Source organism: Salmo trutta, chromosome 33 (genome assembly GCF_901001165.1).
Source record: "Salmo trutta chromosome 33, fSalTru1.1, whole genome shotgun sequence".
Taxonomy (NCBI): domain Eukaryota; kingdom Metazoa; phylum Chordata; class Actinopteri; order Salmoniformes; family Salmonidae; genus Salmo; species Salmo trutta.
In genome coordinates, this window is record NC_042989.1 from 17,876,994 (window position 1) to 17,892,825 (window position 15,832).

At 45.6% G+C, this 15,832-nt stretch overlaps 1 pseudogene; it reads right to left on the reverse strand.

The window, feature by feature from the left end:
* Nucleotides 1-3,235: 3,235 nt before the first annotated feature.
* LOC115172078 (leucine-rich repeat-containing protein 9-like) lies at nt 3,236-14,938 on the reverse strand (annotated as a pseudogene).
* Between the last annotated feature and the right edge of the window lie 894 nt (nt 14,939-15,832).

Sequence of the window (15,832 nt, forward strand, 5' to 3'; positions counted from 1 at the left end):
TGATCTGCCTGAAGGTCCTCACTGCCTGGGCAATACGGGCGTGGTTGGCAGTGCTGCTGTGCTTTTGTTTCTCATCTGAGATGGGAATTAACACAGTTGTGTGAATGTAAGTGTTGCCTCTGACAGGATGAGCGTGTCAAACCCTAATGACTGGAGGACCGAGCCTAATGAGTCCCACAGTATAACCAAAGAGAGAGAGAGTGAGAAGTATGATCTCTGTGTTGGCTAAACTACATAAAAGTCATCAGTTGTTAATATCACACCTCTGCCCATCATGGAGGTGAATGAAACATCAGTGTTCCGCATTACAAGACACCTGTATTTTAGAATGTTGGTATTTCAATAATATTGATATCATGATGCACTGTGCAGATGTACTGTGTGTGACAGATGACAAGGAGTGCTAACTAACGTTTGGGCGTGTCGTGGGGCAGTGCTTAGTCCAGGTTGCAGGCAATGTTCCTTCTAAACTGTGCAGTGTGTGGGCACGCAGCTCCCCCGGGACTGCAGTGCAGAAGAAATATCAGCCCACGCAGGGAAGCACGAGGTTGAACTTCACTCAACTTTCTAGTTTTCCCCTTTAGTTAACATTATCAACGTTTCCCTTTACTGTGTGAATTGTGGTTGAATTAACGCAATAGCCATTTTCAATGCAACATACCGAAACAAAATGAACTATGCAATAGATTTTCTTGTAGGCAGAGCGCATTGGAGTAGGATTCTATTGCATTGACAGGCACGACTCAGGCCCGTACTCTACACAGACCGGTGCATCTTAACCAATCAGAGCTGCAGTATCCCTATATGCAAATAGACCATCGCCATATTTGGATCTGTGCCATTCAATCTGAACTGGACTGTGTTTACAGCATGAGTGGTGGCGAGTAGATGCGCTTGTTTTGAGATCAAAGCAAGAGCTGCATGTAGCCAGGTGTGAAATTCGTTCATATTCTTTGCTAGTAAGTGAGTTATTGGCCCAGTTATAGCTCATTTCTAGTCAGCAATGGGGGAGTGGTTGCTTCCTACAAGAGCACAAAACGTATGCATTTCAAACCATCTTTGAAAAACAAGAGCTTTTTTTCCTGTCTTAAAGGGGCAGTGTTATATTTTATAAATTGTATTTTGGAAAGTGGTTTCTTGCAACAAAAAAACACTTTCAGTCATCTCCTTGTCTGAAGGACAAGTGGATAAACAGGTTAATGTCAAGCCCTGCATGTTTTTTTCTAAAGTATCATGGAATGTAAGCCTACATTGAACACAACACATTTGCTGCTACTGTAGACTGAATAACAGAACAGCTATTTCCATGTTAAAATGTTATGTGATGCATTTTTCTCCATAGTTTTGGGGTACTTTTACCCCTTTTTCGTGATATCCAATTGGTAGTTACAGTCTTGTCCCATCGCAGCAACTCCCCTACGGACTCGGGAGAGGCTAAGGTCGCATCATGGGTCTCCCAGTCACGGCCGGCTGTGATGCAGCCTGGGATCGAACTTGGGTCTGTCATGATGCCTCTGGCACTGCAATGGAGTGCCTTAGACCGCTGCGCCACCCGGGAGGCTTTTCCCCATTGTTTTTGATGGTAGGCCTACATCATGATCAAATAGCCACAGTAGCCTACTTGGTACAGGTACAGCCTCAGTGTTACTGAGTAAACGCGCGTCAGAAGTTGCACAGAAATTTCACAATATTCAAGTTTGTGCTCAGTAGACCTGAAATTTTGTCAGTGCCGAAATTTTTTTATGGAATATTGGAACCAGGATCTCACTACCAAGGAAGTGTTGGAGTCCTCCACCCAGACTGGTGCCACACCAAGGGGCAGCCTAGGACATGAGGGGCAGCAGAGCCATGGGAATGGGAATTTGTGGAGAGAGAGGGAGGGACGGTGAATACCACAAGAGAGGAGATACTGTATACACAAATTTACAGGTGATATTATTGGGTTTCCATATGAAGTGCACATGCGAACACTTCAGCAACACTGTTTCAAGTCTCTCTGACCTCACTAATGAGTCCTGCACTGCCTCCTACCTATGCTTCCTGCCTCACTGCACCCGCTAGTCTCTGCTATACCCACACTCATGTTACAGTATGGATGACTGCATTTCTGCTGTCTTTCATCATGTTTAAGCATCTAATACGATAATGATCATTCAATAATAATTACAACGGTTGAATGAAAACAAAAGCAAGAGCCGGGTGAGAGCAGGCATAAGCCTGAAACGAGAGGGCTGGGGGTCAAGAGAGAGGAGAGGGTTTTGTTTATGTTTAATGAGAAAGCCCAGGATCCCCCTCTCTCTCGTTCCTACATCCTCTGGTAACGAGTACAGGGGGCTGGGTTGACCCTGCTAATAAGGGGCAAATCCATTGGTGCATTATCGGCCGTGGCATCATCTAATCAGCAGGATGAACTGAGATGGCTTAGGCTGCTTTTAATTCGGCGCTGGAGGAGCATTACTGCCCCAATCTCTCATTATGTGCAGATCAAATCAGGGAGACTGACTGGGAGTTTGATCCTTGTTTTTGGTAGTTGCTGTTTGGTTGTTGTTTTTCTGTCCGCTGTTTGATTTCAAGTTGCATTGCAGTTGACATGATATGGCCTGTTATTTGTGCTTTTAGAGAAATGAGGCCTTTGTGGCTTTTTAGGTCAGTCTCATAAAGGACATGGAGATAACTGTATCTTCTACTGCAGACCACTGCAGATAAGACAAAGCTCTTGCCAAGCAAGTGATACACAAAGGCAGTACCATAATGCTGTCTGTATATTTCTCGGTCAATACGCTCTCACCTGGAACCCTGTGCAGAGTAGCTCAGCCCTGGTCCTCTCCTCCAGGGTGACCATCACTTCATCCAGAACTTTCAGCCTGGAGAGGTGTTATACCACCGCCGGCCTATCGAGGGTTTGCCTTGCCCCCTGGGACAACAGAAAACATTTGCTCATGTAGGAACTCCAAGTGAAGGCTGCAAGGCTGTCCTGAGAGGGCGAAACTGGCATGGGGCTGTTTGTGAGTCCAACACAGTTCTCTGAATTCACCACCCTCAGAGACCACACTTCTATCATCTCCAATGTTCCAGCTAATAGCCCCCCTGTCCTCCCCTTCTCCCTGGTCCAGCTGATAGCCCCCCTGCCCTCCCCATCTCCCTGGTCCAGCTGATAGCCCCCCTGCCCTCCCCATCTCCCTGGTCCAGCTAATAGCCCCCCAGCCCCCCTGCCCTCCCCATCTCCCTGGTCCAGCTAATAGCCCCCCTGCCCTCCCCATCTCCCTGGTCCAGCTGATAGCCCCCCTGCCCTCCCCTTCTCCCTGGTCCGGCTGATAGCCCCCCTGTCCTCCCCATCTCCCTGGTCCAGCTGATGGTACCCTCTGCTCCCCCTTGGCCAGGGGACAAAGCCATCCTCTCCGGTCAGAGCCTTGTCTGTCCCAGCAGGAGGGAAGGCTGAGGGAAGGACAAGGAGAGGAGAGGAGGTCTTGCCAGGGCACATGGGTGCAGCAGTGATCTCATGCTGCTGACAGCAGGAGGTATTGTTTCTGGAGCGGCTGTTGGCTCTCCACCCTAGCAGGATTAAGCTCCCTGGGGGAAGGGACAGGACAGGGGGATGGGGGCTGTGGGGTAAACAGGCTGGCACAGCTGAGCAGGCCTCCATAGATGGCAAGCCCTCTGCACTGATCCATGGGCTTCAGATGGGTGCTGAACCCAGGCCAATAGTGTCTGATAACGGCCCTACCATTTGGTCAGCGGATTTGTCTCTGATGCTGGCCAGTTTGAGGCACAGCAGACGGCCCATCATGTAATCGCTTAATTTAGAACTACAGAGTTGCATTGAGTGTGTGTTTTGGTGAAAGTGAATCTGTGAGCTTGCGTGTGAGAATTTGTGTGTGGATGTAAGTGAGGTGGAGTGTGTGTGTGTGTGTGTGTGTGTGTCTGTCTCAGTACACATATTTGTAGGTTAGGTTTGGTCTCTTGGATTTCCAATGCCCACAGAACTCAGGGGCTTTCCAGTGAAAATGAACACATACTGAAATACAGGTGAAGGAGACCCATAAGGGGAATCCTTTTACCATTTTCATTATGTTAAGGGGGTAAAACAATTCACTGAGTCATTGCTTGATTGTAGTAATTGTAGCTTACAGTAGACATACAAGGTTGTAACCATTGGTAACAAAATGTAACTCAAAGGATTCCCTACAACTGACAGCTCAATCAGGGAGGGTAGGCGTCTTGCTTTATACTGTATGTCCACTACCATTTCATGCTTTTCCATTTTTCCTTCCCTACTCACTTCATACCAGAAGAATCTACCCATCAGAAGCATGTTGTGCAATAACCATGGAGATATATCCATTAGGGCCAAACCTCGTCATTTTGGAGCCATGAGGGAGGCAGCTGATGGGAGAGATTACACATATGATCTCTCATTAATCTCATGAGAGTTTGGGCACGCAAAAGGGGAGCGGGGGCGTCTCGCTCCCCCACGGTTCGTGACTGAGCCCTGATGTGACTCACACAGACCCCCATTGTGAAGGGTGGTGTGTTGGGTTTGATTGCTGCATTTTCATGTCTTAATTGAAGACATGAAAAGATTAAGAAAGAAAAAGAAGGGAAGTGGAAAAAAACGAGCGAGAAAGTGCAAATCACCCGCCTGGGGTGAGAATGAGATGTAGGCGGAGACCCTGATTACACGTTGGCTTGATTGTTCCTCATAACCCTGACCTTCAATCAATGTCGATTCTCCTTAATACTAGCTACCCCACACACGCCACAGTAGGGTGGTAACGATCTATCATTATGGCACTATATTTTCACCCCTTAGTTTGCAAACACTGCAGATCAAAATAAAACAGTTTAGATGCCAAATGTACTTTGCACATGATGAGTGCATCACCATAATTCAATACCTGCAGTACAGACTGAAGTTAGTGGACATTTACACACTGAATTAATTCCTCATTACAGTATACACTAAGTATACAAAACATTAAGAACACCTGCTCTTTCCATGACATAGACTGACCAGGTGAGTCCAGGTGAAAGCTATGAACCCTTGATATCACTTGTTTTTTTCCCCACTTGTTTTTAAGCCTTGAGACATGGATTGTGCATGCGTGCCATTCAGAGGGTAAATGGGCAAGACCAAATATTTAAGTGCCTTTAAACAGGGTATGGTAGTAGGTACCAGGCACATGGGTTTGTGTCAACAGCAACAGCAACGCTGCTGGGTTTTTCACGCTAAACCGTTTCCTGCGTGTATCAAGAATGGTCCACCACCCAAAGGACATCCAGGCAACTTGACACAACTTGTGGGAAGCATCGGAGTCAACATGGGCCAGCATCTCTGTGCAACTCAATATTAGGAAGGTATATGAGTGCAACGGAATGGCTCAGTACTGCCAGAAAGGGCTGCTGATGGAGAGGTACCTGTAGTTTGTTCATACCCAGGAACAGCCTCCTCATTTTGGTAACGGGTTGGAGGTGGTTCTCTACCAGGTGCAGCTCCAGCAGGAAAGCCTGACCAAAGAAGTAGGTCTCCCCCAGGGTCTTGATCCGGTTCGGGTCCAAGACCAGCTCCCGCAACCAGTGCAGCCCCTCCCAGCCCTCCACCTGTCTGATCTCATTACCTGAGAGGAGAAGGTGGGATATGAAATCAGTAGGTAATTACATGACTACAGCTACCCCTCTTACCCATTTGATTTGACCGGCATCATTGCAAATTACAACACAGAATTTCATAAACTCTGCGATTTTATTTTTTATTTATTTATTTTACTAGGCAAGTCAGTTAAGAACACATTCTTATTTTCAATGACGGCCTAGGAACAGTGGGTTAACTGCCTTGTTCAGGGGCAGAACAACAGATTTGTACCTTGTCAGCTCAGGGTTTTGATCTTGCAACCTTTCGGTTACTAGTCCAACGCTCTAACCACTAGGCTACCTGCCGCCCCATTCAGTTACTGTGTCTGTGGAACTGGAAGGTGAGTGTGGTCTGTATAAAGATGTCCCAACAGGTTCAAAAAAAACATATCAAATGCAAACAATGGCAGAGAGAAAAAGGTACTGTGTTCCTGTGACCCATCGGCATGCCCATTTAGTTTCTATTCTTGTTGCCTCATCTCCCACCTGGACAGGTCTGAGAAAGCCTCTCCGTTGACTGAGCAATACGTTTCATGGGCTTTAAAACCTGAAGGAAGTTGTTACTGTACCTTGGAGGAAGAGTGCTTTGAGATTGGTGAGCCTGCTGAGCTGCAGATTGGCAATAATTGGATATGCCATTGTGGCTCAAATGCAGCACCTCCAGGCTGCCCATCAGTGGCTTCAGGCTGCCCATCAGTGGCTCCAGGCTGTCCGCAGGGTCCACTTCCCTGAAAGAGAGGGACAGAGTGGGCACTCAGAGTTAGCTGCCTCTAACTGAATGCACTGCACTTTCTCTCCCCACTGCCCCATTTAGAAGGCCAGACCTCACAGGTGCACAGCAACTCAAGGCAATCACAGCACAGGCAGACCACACAAAAGCCTGACCCCCCAACCCCCTTCCCAATTGAAACCTCTTTTATGTGCTGTTTACTTTATGTGTAAACTCTCCTCTTGTCTTTTTCAATAGTACCAGTGAAAAGGGAGATTGTGCTTTTCTGAAAACAGCTAGCAGAAGCCTGAGCTTTGTCAGTGCAACAGGTTAGTGCTCCCCCCAAGTGGCTGAAAGTAGAAAATACTATATTACAACAGAGAAAATAAATAAGTGCTATACCAACCATGAGACAGTGGTGGTTTTACCATGTAAATCTTGGTCTGCCAAACTCATTCAAAAATGTTTTAGATGCATGCCAGCAAAGCCACTACACAACACTAAATAATACATTAATTGCACTATAACGGTGACAAACGGGGTACACAAACGGTTAGGGCCTACATAAAGCTGTCCCAACAGCAGAGTCCCAACAGCAGTCCCATCACCTTACCACTGCTACACCTGGCTATCAGTGGAGCCTTGTCTGACAGCGAAACAGTTCATTCAGCCTCATTTACTTCCTTTAAAAAGAAAACATATTTGATATGGCTGATTTGCTTAAACATATGTGTTTTTTACTGACAATTGAGATTATGGTGTAAGGGGACGACGAGTTTATAAGAGGCAATCCGTAATTTCGATTAAGACATTAATGAGCAAGTTAGGACGGACGTAGTCAATATAACTATTTGTTCAGCACTTTTGAAATGTAGTGACAGAATTCAGAACATGGGCCGTTCTTACAGCATTCTCCCTGTACACCAAGTCAGAACTATAGGATAAATAAAGGGGGCGTACAAGCAGACAATGAAAGCTCTTACAATATTTGATGATTACATTTCTCTAAAAGAGGCTATAGGCTACATGTGCACCAACAAGCCAGAACAGTAGGCTAAATTATGAGGCGAAAAGGGACCAAATTATTAGGGTGAGGAACATGGGCTACTAACATCTTACTACACAACATACACTTAGTATTACTTTCTTAGCTACAGTTTACATATCTCCCTGGCATGTTACATCATTTGTGCAGCAGCATACAATACAGGAAGGTGGCGTGGCGGTCCTTCGTGGGTAAATTTTGTCGTCAAAGTCTGGCATTCTCTGGATTTATGGTTCTTTCAGACAACTGGGAACACGGAAAAAAACAAGGTCGAATCATGATGACATCAGTGATCTTCAGGTCAGAGCTCTAGAAAGAGGTACGAGTTCCCAACTTGCAATTCCAAGTTGGATAAGTGTTCAAAATGTATTTTCCCAGTCGGAGCTTGTTTTATTCTGAGTTCCCAGTTGTCTTGAACTCACTGAAGTCAGATTTCCCAGTTCTGAGTTTCCAGTTGTTTTGAGTGTGGCAGAAGGCATGCTGGATTGACAGCATGGCCAATGTTGAATGTTTATCCTTTTAAGCTTGGAAAAAAAATCCTTAAACCCAGACTTGGACCACACACCCACTCCACTGAATAGCAGACTAGTGATTGCTTTGCGATGCTTGCAGTTAGCCACTGATTCCTTCCAAACCACTCAATGTTGAATTTGTGATTTCCAACTGGTTGTGTAATGTTTATGTCCAATGGCCGATGAGCACCAATACGTTCATCTATAATTTATCTTAATATGACAAGGATTGAAAAGCATTTGCCAGTAGATTGTCGACTTGATAAATAATGATGACTGCTAGCTTGCTAGCTAAGATTTTGAAAGTATGATGTTGATATGATCAGTCCAATCAAAGCTACGGTAGAAATAACTTGATGTAATTTTATCTGTGGCCAATGACCTTGAACCTTCTTGGATGGACACTTTTAAAGTAACCATGGCAGCACCCAGGGGGCTTGAATTCTTGAGCTCTACCCATAGATTTTGCGGCTACGAAGTGTCCCCATGAGTGACAGAACACCGAGCCAATCACGGCACATCTAGAGAACATTACCAACCCCTACGCTCTGTATTTTCTGCTGGCTGCCCCACCACCACAGAAAGCACTGAGCTTGGCTGAAACACCTGCATTTTGGAGAAGCCTTGCTCAAGAAAGCAAAAAGGAGACCAAGTTTGTATGTGGCTTTATTAATGTTTAGATTTTTTTTTTTTTTACATTGTTTGCAAACTGATATGTGACATTTATTCATGTCAAAATAACATGCAAAACAGGCTAAATCCTTTTCGTTTTTGTAGCAAATCCCTGAATGATGGGTCGCCACTGTACTGAGAAAACATAAATGGTTAAAGCTTTTCATGAATTGTTCATTTCCAGATCACAAACTGTGTTTAAAAAGTAATACATTTACGGGGGACCAGTATGGGGGAAAAAAAATGTATGAAATGTATGCATTCACTACTGTAAGTTGCTCTGGATAAGAGCGTCTGCTAAATGACTAAAATGTAAATGTACATGTAAATGTTATGTTCAGATAATAGACTTTCATCTGTAGTGCTGGTACCTACTGCCTTTGAGGAGCCCTGCTAGCCGTAACCAATGGAATTCACCTTGTGGGAGAGAATCTGTCTGTAAGTCAGGTGGGCCTGTACCTTCTGCCTTGGCAGGATGGACTCTACGTGGTTATTGTCTAAACACAGTGCCTACATGGAAGAAAGGAAGAAAAACGGTTTTTGTTAATTGTTTAACCCAACTGTGCAAAGTACATTTGGCATCAAAATATTTGACAAATATCATAGATAGAAGAGTCAGACAAGCTTGTGGGAGGAAGCAAAACATCACATTGGTTAGTCTGGCCCGGTTGGCTACACCTTGATGTTGGTCAGGTAGACAAGGCCACTGAAGGAGGTGAGGTTGTTGTGCTCCAGGTTGACACTGTGCAGATTGTAGAACAGGTCTGCTGGGGCCAGATTCACCATCCTGGGGAGAGAGGGAACACTTTATACACGCTCACTCTGTTTTACTCTCTCTTCTACTCATCTAAAGGTGACAAATACTGTGATGTAGTACTACACAGTACAGTATGCTCAGTAACCTGATTGCACAGGATTGCAGGTTGAGATCAGCGATGTCAGAATAGTCACAGGGTCCCAGTTTCTCTGCCACCATTTCAGGGGTCAGGCGTCCACCAAACACATCCTTGGCATTCTCACACGCCGTCATTTTCTATAGATCTCAATGACATCATCACTTCTGTTTCTCTCAATTCAACAAACAGATTGAAAGCTGTTTAGATTATGATGTAAACATATCACTGCAGTCCCGTCCAGCGCCTTTAGAGAGGGTAAGTGAAACACCACATATTTCCCATAGTTTTCCAGTTTCTCCACTGAAGGATTCCTATACAGATCCAGAATGATTACGTTTCCCAAAGCCTAGAAAAAACTAAGAATAAAAAAAATAAGTTGTGGTCTCGAAATACGAAAGAACCAGAATATACAAACATGATATCATGCTTGGCTGTGTGAGGCTCTGCTCATTTTCAGGTGGTAGATGTCTCGTGTTATGATGATGATGTTGCCGATGTACAGCTTGAAGAGGAAGCGGGCCCTCTGCACCCCGTACAGGGGGCCAATGCAGTTGTTCTCCACACACAGGAAGTGCGGGTTGGACAGCCAGTCCAGGATGGTGCCGTCCAGTGCCGCCCAGACAGGACAGCTTATTCCCATTCACACTGAACTTAGAGAGCTGGTGCAGTTTGGACACACCTGACAGGACAAAGATAGGGTGGGGAAACCACATTCATCTGTGATGGATATGATTCCTTTGTCATTAACACATTTTCTCTTTTGTGAATTATTTCTCTATTTTTTGTGGGGACCAATGAGATTATGACTGACCGTCTAGCCTAGAGATGAAGCTGTCTTTTAGAGACAGCTCTTCTAGATGCTGGCAGTTGTCCAGACCCTCCACTTTAGAGATGTCATTGAAGGAGTCCCAGCGCAGTTTGACCAGTTTGCCCAGGTTGATGAGCCTGGAGAGCCTCTGGCTGTCAAGGTTAAGGGCTGTGATCTTCTCAGGGTTCAGAGGTCACTGTTAAATAAAAAGGCTGCACTTGTACTGCAGATGAAGAACCTGGAAAGAACCCTCTGTCACAAGCACGTCATCCAGGTGTGTGAGGGTCATCAGACATCCCAGAAGAGTCATCCTCACTGCCTCGGGCTGGAACAAACACATCACTTTCATAACCACAGTGTCTGGTTGGTCTTAATGTGCGGATCATGGGCACTCTAAACCTCACGTTAGAGCAGGTGTTAGTGTGTGCTGTAGTATTACCCTGTGCCAGGGATAGTAACGGGTGCTCAGTCGAGTCGCAGCTGTGCGGGGGCGTGTTTCCGGAGCACAGCCGTCTCCTCCCTGGCTCGGGTCAGCTGGTTCCAGCTGCTTGAGCCGCCCCAGTCCCTTCAGCCCCTCTCGGGACAGCAGGTGGTTGTAACTGGTGTCCACAAAGTCTAGGTTGGGCTGAAGGAACACAGGGAACATAATGTATGTAGGACTCTCAATGGAGAATTGTTTGATGTAGGTTGGTTGACCAGTAAACGCCCCAAACATCAGACACACCGTGTGGGAGATGTCGTCTAGTTGTGCGAACTAATTGACGCTGATGGTCAGACGAGAGATCTCCTTCAGCTTACTCAGACTGTTGCCATGGAGATTCAACACCTTTGCCCAGGGAAGAAAGAGCAAAGTGCGGCACCGTCACAGTACAGACGGGATATCAGTGCTAAACCTAGTGGGTCTATGGTACTGTACTGTAGTTCCTCAACCCTTACTGTAATCTGACTGAGGACATTGTTGGCCCTGGCTACATTGATTAAAGTCTTCTCATCCAGGTTCAGCATCTTGGGCCACGGTTTGACCATGGGCTCCATGTTCAGTATTTCCTCATCCAGGTTGATATCATTGGGAAGGGGGTCTTCTGTGCCTCTGCTGCTGGAACATCAAAAGACAAACATGGTATACTTTTTCCAACCTGGGAGTTATACTCAAAGTCGATGAGGTACTCCAGCAGGACAAGCTCATGGTCAAATAGACTGCAGTCCCAGCCGCGGTGGATCTTGGAGCAGTAAGGCCTCCCTATATGGATAAGAGTCTCAGGTTGGTCAACAGGAGGATGGAACAGTAGGATTATGACTTTTGCTGGTTGTTTTCAATAAGAGACTAGTGTCACCAGTAAAAATAATTGTTGTTCTGAAAAGTAACAGCTGTGATATTTCAAATGACATTACCTCCATTTGTCTTATGGCCCTGCTCTGGGCTCACATTGTGGTAAACAGAATGAGCTTTAGGGTAGTTGAGGGGGTCCACTGAATCCCCCACTCTGATAGGTATGCTGCGGCCCAGGAACACATTGGACACAATGATCTGACCTGGAAACAGGAGGATAGTTAGAGCCATTTCATTTATGTTTCTCTGATACATCAAATTCTAAATCAAATAAATATCATGAACACATTTACAGTTTATTCTCATTTATATCCTCTAGATTTCATTGGCAATACAAAGTCATTGAATTGTGTGAAACATGAACTAGGAGCATACAGATCGTGTCTGAAAAGGAGAGGATCTATGCTCTGCTTGGAGGTACCTTCGTTGGCCTGTCACTGTGTGTTCTCCTAGGCCTGTCACTGTGTGTTCTCCTAGGCCTGTCACTGTGTGTACTCCTAGGTCTGTCACTGTGTGTTCTCCTAGGCCTGTCACTGTGTGTTCTCCTAGGCCTGTCACTGTGTGTACTCCTAGGCCTCTCACTGTGTGTACTCCTAGGCCTCTCACTGTGTGTACTCCTAGGCCTCTCACTGTGTGTTCTCCTAGGCCTGTCACTGTGTGTACTCCTAGGCCTGTCACTGTGTGTTCTCCTAGGCCTGTCACTGTGTGTACTCCTAGGCCTGTCACTGTGTGTTCTCCTAGGCCTGTCACTGTGTGTACTCCTAGGCCTGTCACTGTGTGTACTCCTAGGTCTGTCACTGTGTGTTCTCCTAGGCCTGTCACTGTGTGTACTCCTAGGTCTGTCACTGTGTGTACTCCTAGGCCTGTCACTGTGTGTTCTCCTAGGCCTGTCACTGTGTGTACTCCTAGGCCTGTCACTGTGTGTACTCCTAGGCCTGTCACTGTGTGTACTCCTAGGCCTGTCACTGTGTGTTCTCCTAGGCCTGTCACTGTGTGTACTCCTAGGCCTGTCCCTGTGTGTACTCCTAGGCCTGTCACTGTGTGTACTCCTAGGCCTGTCACTGTGTGTACTCCTAGGCCTCTCACTGTGTGTTCTCCTAGGTCTGTCACTGTGTGTTCTCCTAGGCCTGTCACTGTGTGTACTCCTAGGCCTGTCACTGTGTGTACTCCTAGGCCTCTCACTGTGTGTTCTCCTAGGTCTGTCACTGTGTGTACTCCTAGGCCTCTCACTGTGTGTTCTCCTAGGTCTGTCACTGTGTGTACTCCTAGGCCTGTCACTGTGTGTACTCCTAGGCCTGTCACTGTGTGTACTCCTAGGTCTGTCACTGTGTGTACTCCTAGGCCTGTCACTGTGTGTACTCCTAGGCCTGTCACTGTGTGTACTCCTAGGCCTGTCACTGTGTGTTCTCCTAGGCCTGTCACTGTGTGTACTCCTAGGCCTGTCACTGTGTGTACTCCTAGGCCTGTCACTGTGTGTACTCCTAGGCCTGTCACTGTGTGTTCTCCTAGGCCTGTCACTGTGTGTTCTCCTAGGCCTGTCCGTCACACTCCGGCTGTTAGAAAAAAGTACAACCCTCTCTCTGCCCAGGGCCTAACACAGACACAAGATACAATCTCAGGAACTAAAACAAAGGCCCAATCTCAGGAACTAAAACAAAGGCCCAATCTCAGGCATAGCGTACAATCTAAATAATACCTTATAAATATCTGCTGTTTTAAGCCGTCCTCTGGAATGTGCAACATCTCATTTTTCTTACTGGTTCTTTCAGGATCAGACACATAGAACAGATACTCCAGCCAGCGTTTGTAATTACTGCACAAACATTAGGACTAAAGAAAGCATATCCGTCTCATACAGAGCTACTGACAGGTGTAATATTGCAGTTTATGTAGTCTGTTCTTCAACTATTTCTGCATAATTGTAGACATAGATAGCCAGTATGACGAACTGCGCTCCGGCTAGATTGATGGGTAGCTGGTGCGTGAGAAAAGGTACTCGACTCCAACCTTTAATGGAAAAAAACAAGGAGGCCGAGATGCAAAATTATACTTAATTTAATCCATGCTAGAAAGAATACAAAAGCTGAAAGTGCAAAGTGTTTAAAAAAGTGCTTAAAACATATTCTTTTGACTTTGAGTAATTAAGTATATTTTTGCGTCTGGGCCTACTTGTTTTTTTTCCATGTTCTAATTTTAAACAGACACAGAACACTGAGGACCTGAGGTGAATATCACAGAATAAAGGAGAAAGGTGCCATTTTAAGATTTCCCAGTCTCATCATGGGCACTCACTGTGAGAACATTGTCGACTCCTCGCTGGCCAACAGGGTATAAAGCTTGTCCTCGAAGCAAAGCCGCAGGGAGCGGTTATGGATGTGGATGATACTGTTGATCTTGATGCCAGTAATGCCAAAAGCCTTGTAGTCCTACACACAGAACCGGAAGGAAGTAAACCTGTTGGGAGAGAGAAAACAGTGGACTCAGTAGCTAAATGCTGCACGCAAATCACATAGACATATAACCTACAAAACAAGGTAAACTCATAATGCCACAATTATGTAAAAGGAGTTCATTTGTACCAGGGGTCTGTAGAGTAGCCTTCTTCAAACCAAATATTCCCCACTGTCTCAAGTTCCATCAGCAGAAAGTGGATCATCAGCTCCTTCCTGTTGGTGGCTTGGTTCAAGTCCCGCAGGTACCAGGACTCATACCTGCAAAACAAGGCAAAATAACTCTACTTTTTACACTTGATTATCTACGTGCCAATAGAAAGCTTACATGTAAACAACAATGCAAAATCAGACTGTATTCAGCCCCTCTTACTCAAAGATCTCTCTTGGAGGTCTAATCCATTATTCATGTACGCTGAGTGTATAAAACATTAGGAATACTTCCTAATATTGAGTTGCACCCCCTTTAGCCCTCAGAAAAGCCTCAATTCGTCAGGTCATGGACTACAGGGAGTCTAGCTTGGAGAGGATCTTGTGTTCCAGGCCGGGGTCGTGGGTAATATTAGCAGGGGTGTCACTGCGGTCCAGAGCCCTCACTCAGAGAAGACAGTCCATTCTCCCAGGTACGGGCTGACTTCCGGCACAGGGCACCTCAGACAGCTCACACTCCAGCTGCTCAAAACACCAACACAACAATCATATTAAGCACCACTGTAAATGAATGACAAACGTATCAAAAGTCTATTTTTGAAGGCATAGCGTTGTATTGACATTTCTGAGGGCGTAATTGAGATTCCTCTTGTTCTACAGCAGAATTGCCTGGTTCTCTGCCACGTTCCTCTGGGCTGTCCGCACATGCATGTTGTAGTACATCATTTTCTTCTTCATCACCGTGGACTGAAAGGAACAGATGTTACTACAGTTGAAGTCGGAAGTTTACATACACTTAGGTTGGAGTCATTAAAACTCGTTTTTCAACCACTCCACAAATTTCTTGTAAACAAACTATAGTTTTGGCAAGTTGGTTAGGACATCTACTTTGTGCATGACACAATAAATCTTTCCAACAATTGTTTACAGACAAATTATTTCACTTATAATTCACTGTATCACAATTCCAGTGGGTCAGAAGGTTACATACACTAAGTTGACTGTGCCTTTAAACAGCTTGGAAAATTCCAGAAAATGATGTCATGGCTTTAGAAGGTTCTGATAGGCTAATTGACATCATTTGAGTTAATTGGAGTTGCACTTGTGGATGTATTTCAAGGCCTACCTTCAAACTCAGTGCCTCTTTGCATGACATGGGAAAATCAAAAGATATCAGCCAAGACATCAGGAAAAAATAATTGCAGACCTCCACAAGTCTGGTTCATCCTTGGGAGCAATTTCCAAATGCCTGAAGGTACCACGTTCATCTGTACAAACAATAGGACGCAAGTATAAACACCATGGGACCACGCAGCCATCATACCGCTCAGGAAGGAAACGCGTTCTGTCTCCTAGAGATGAACGTACTTTGGCGCGAAACGTGCAAATCAATCCCAGAACAACAGCAAAGGACCTTGTGAAGATGCTGGAGGAAACGGGTACAAAGGTATCTATATCCACAGTAAAATGAGTCCTATATCGACATAACCTGAAAGGCCGCTCAGCAAGGAAGAAGCCACTGCTCCAAAACCACTATAAAAATAGCCAGACTACGGTTTGCAACTGCACATGGGGACAAAGATTGTACTTTTTTCAGAAATGTCCTCTGGTCTGATGAAACTAAAATAGAAC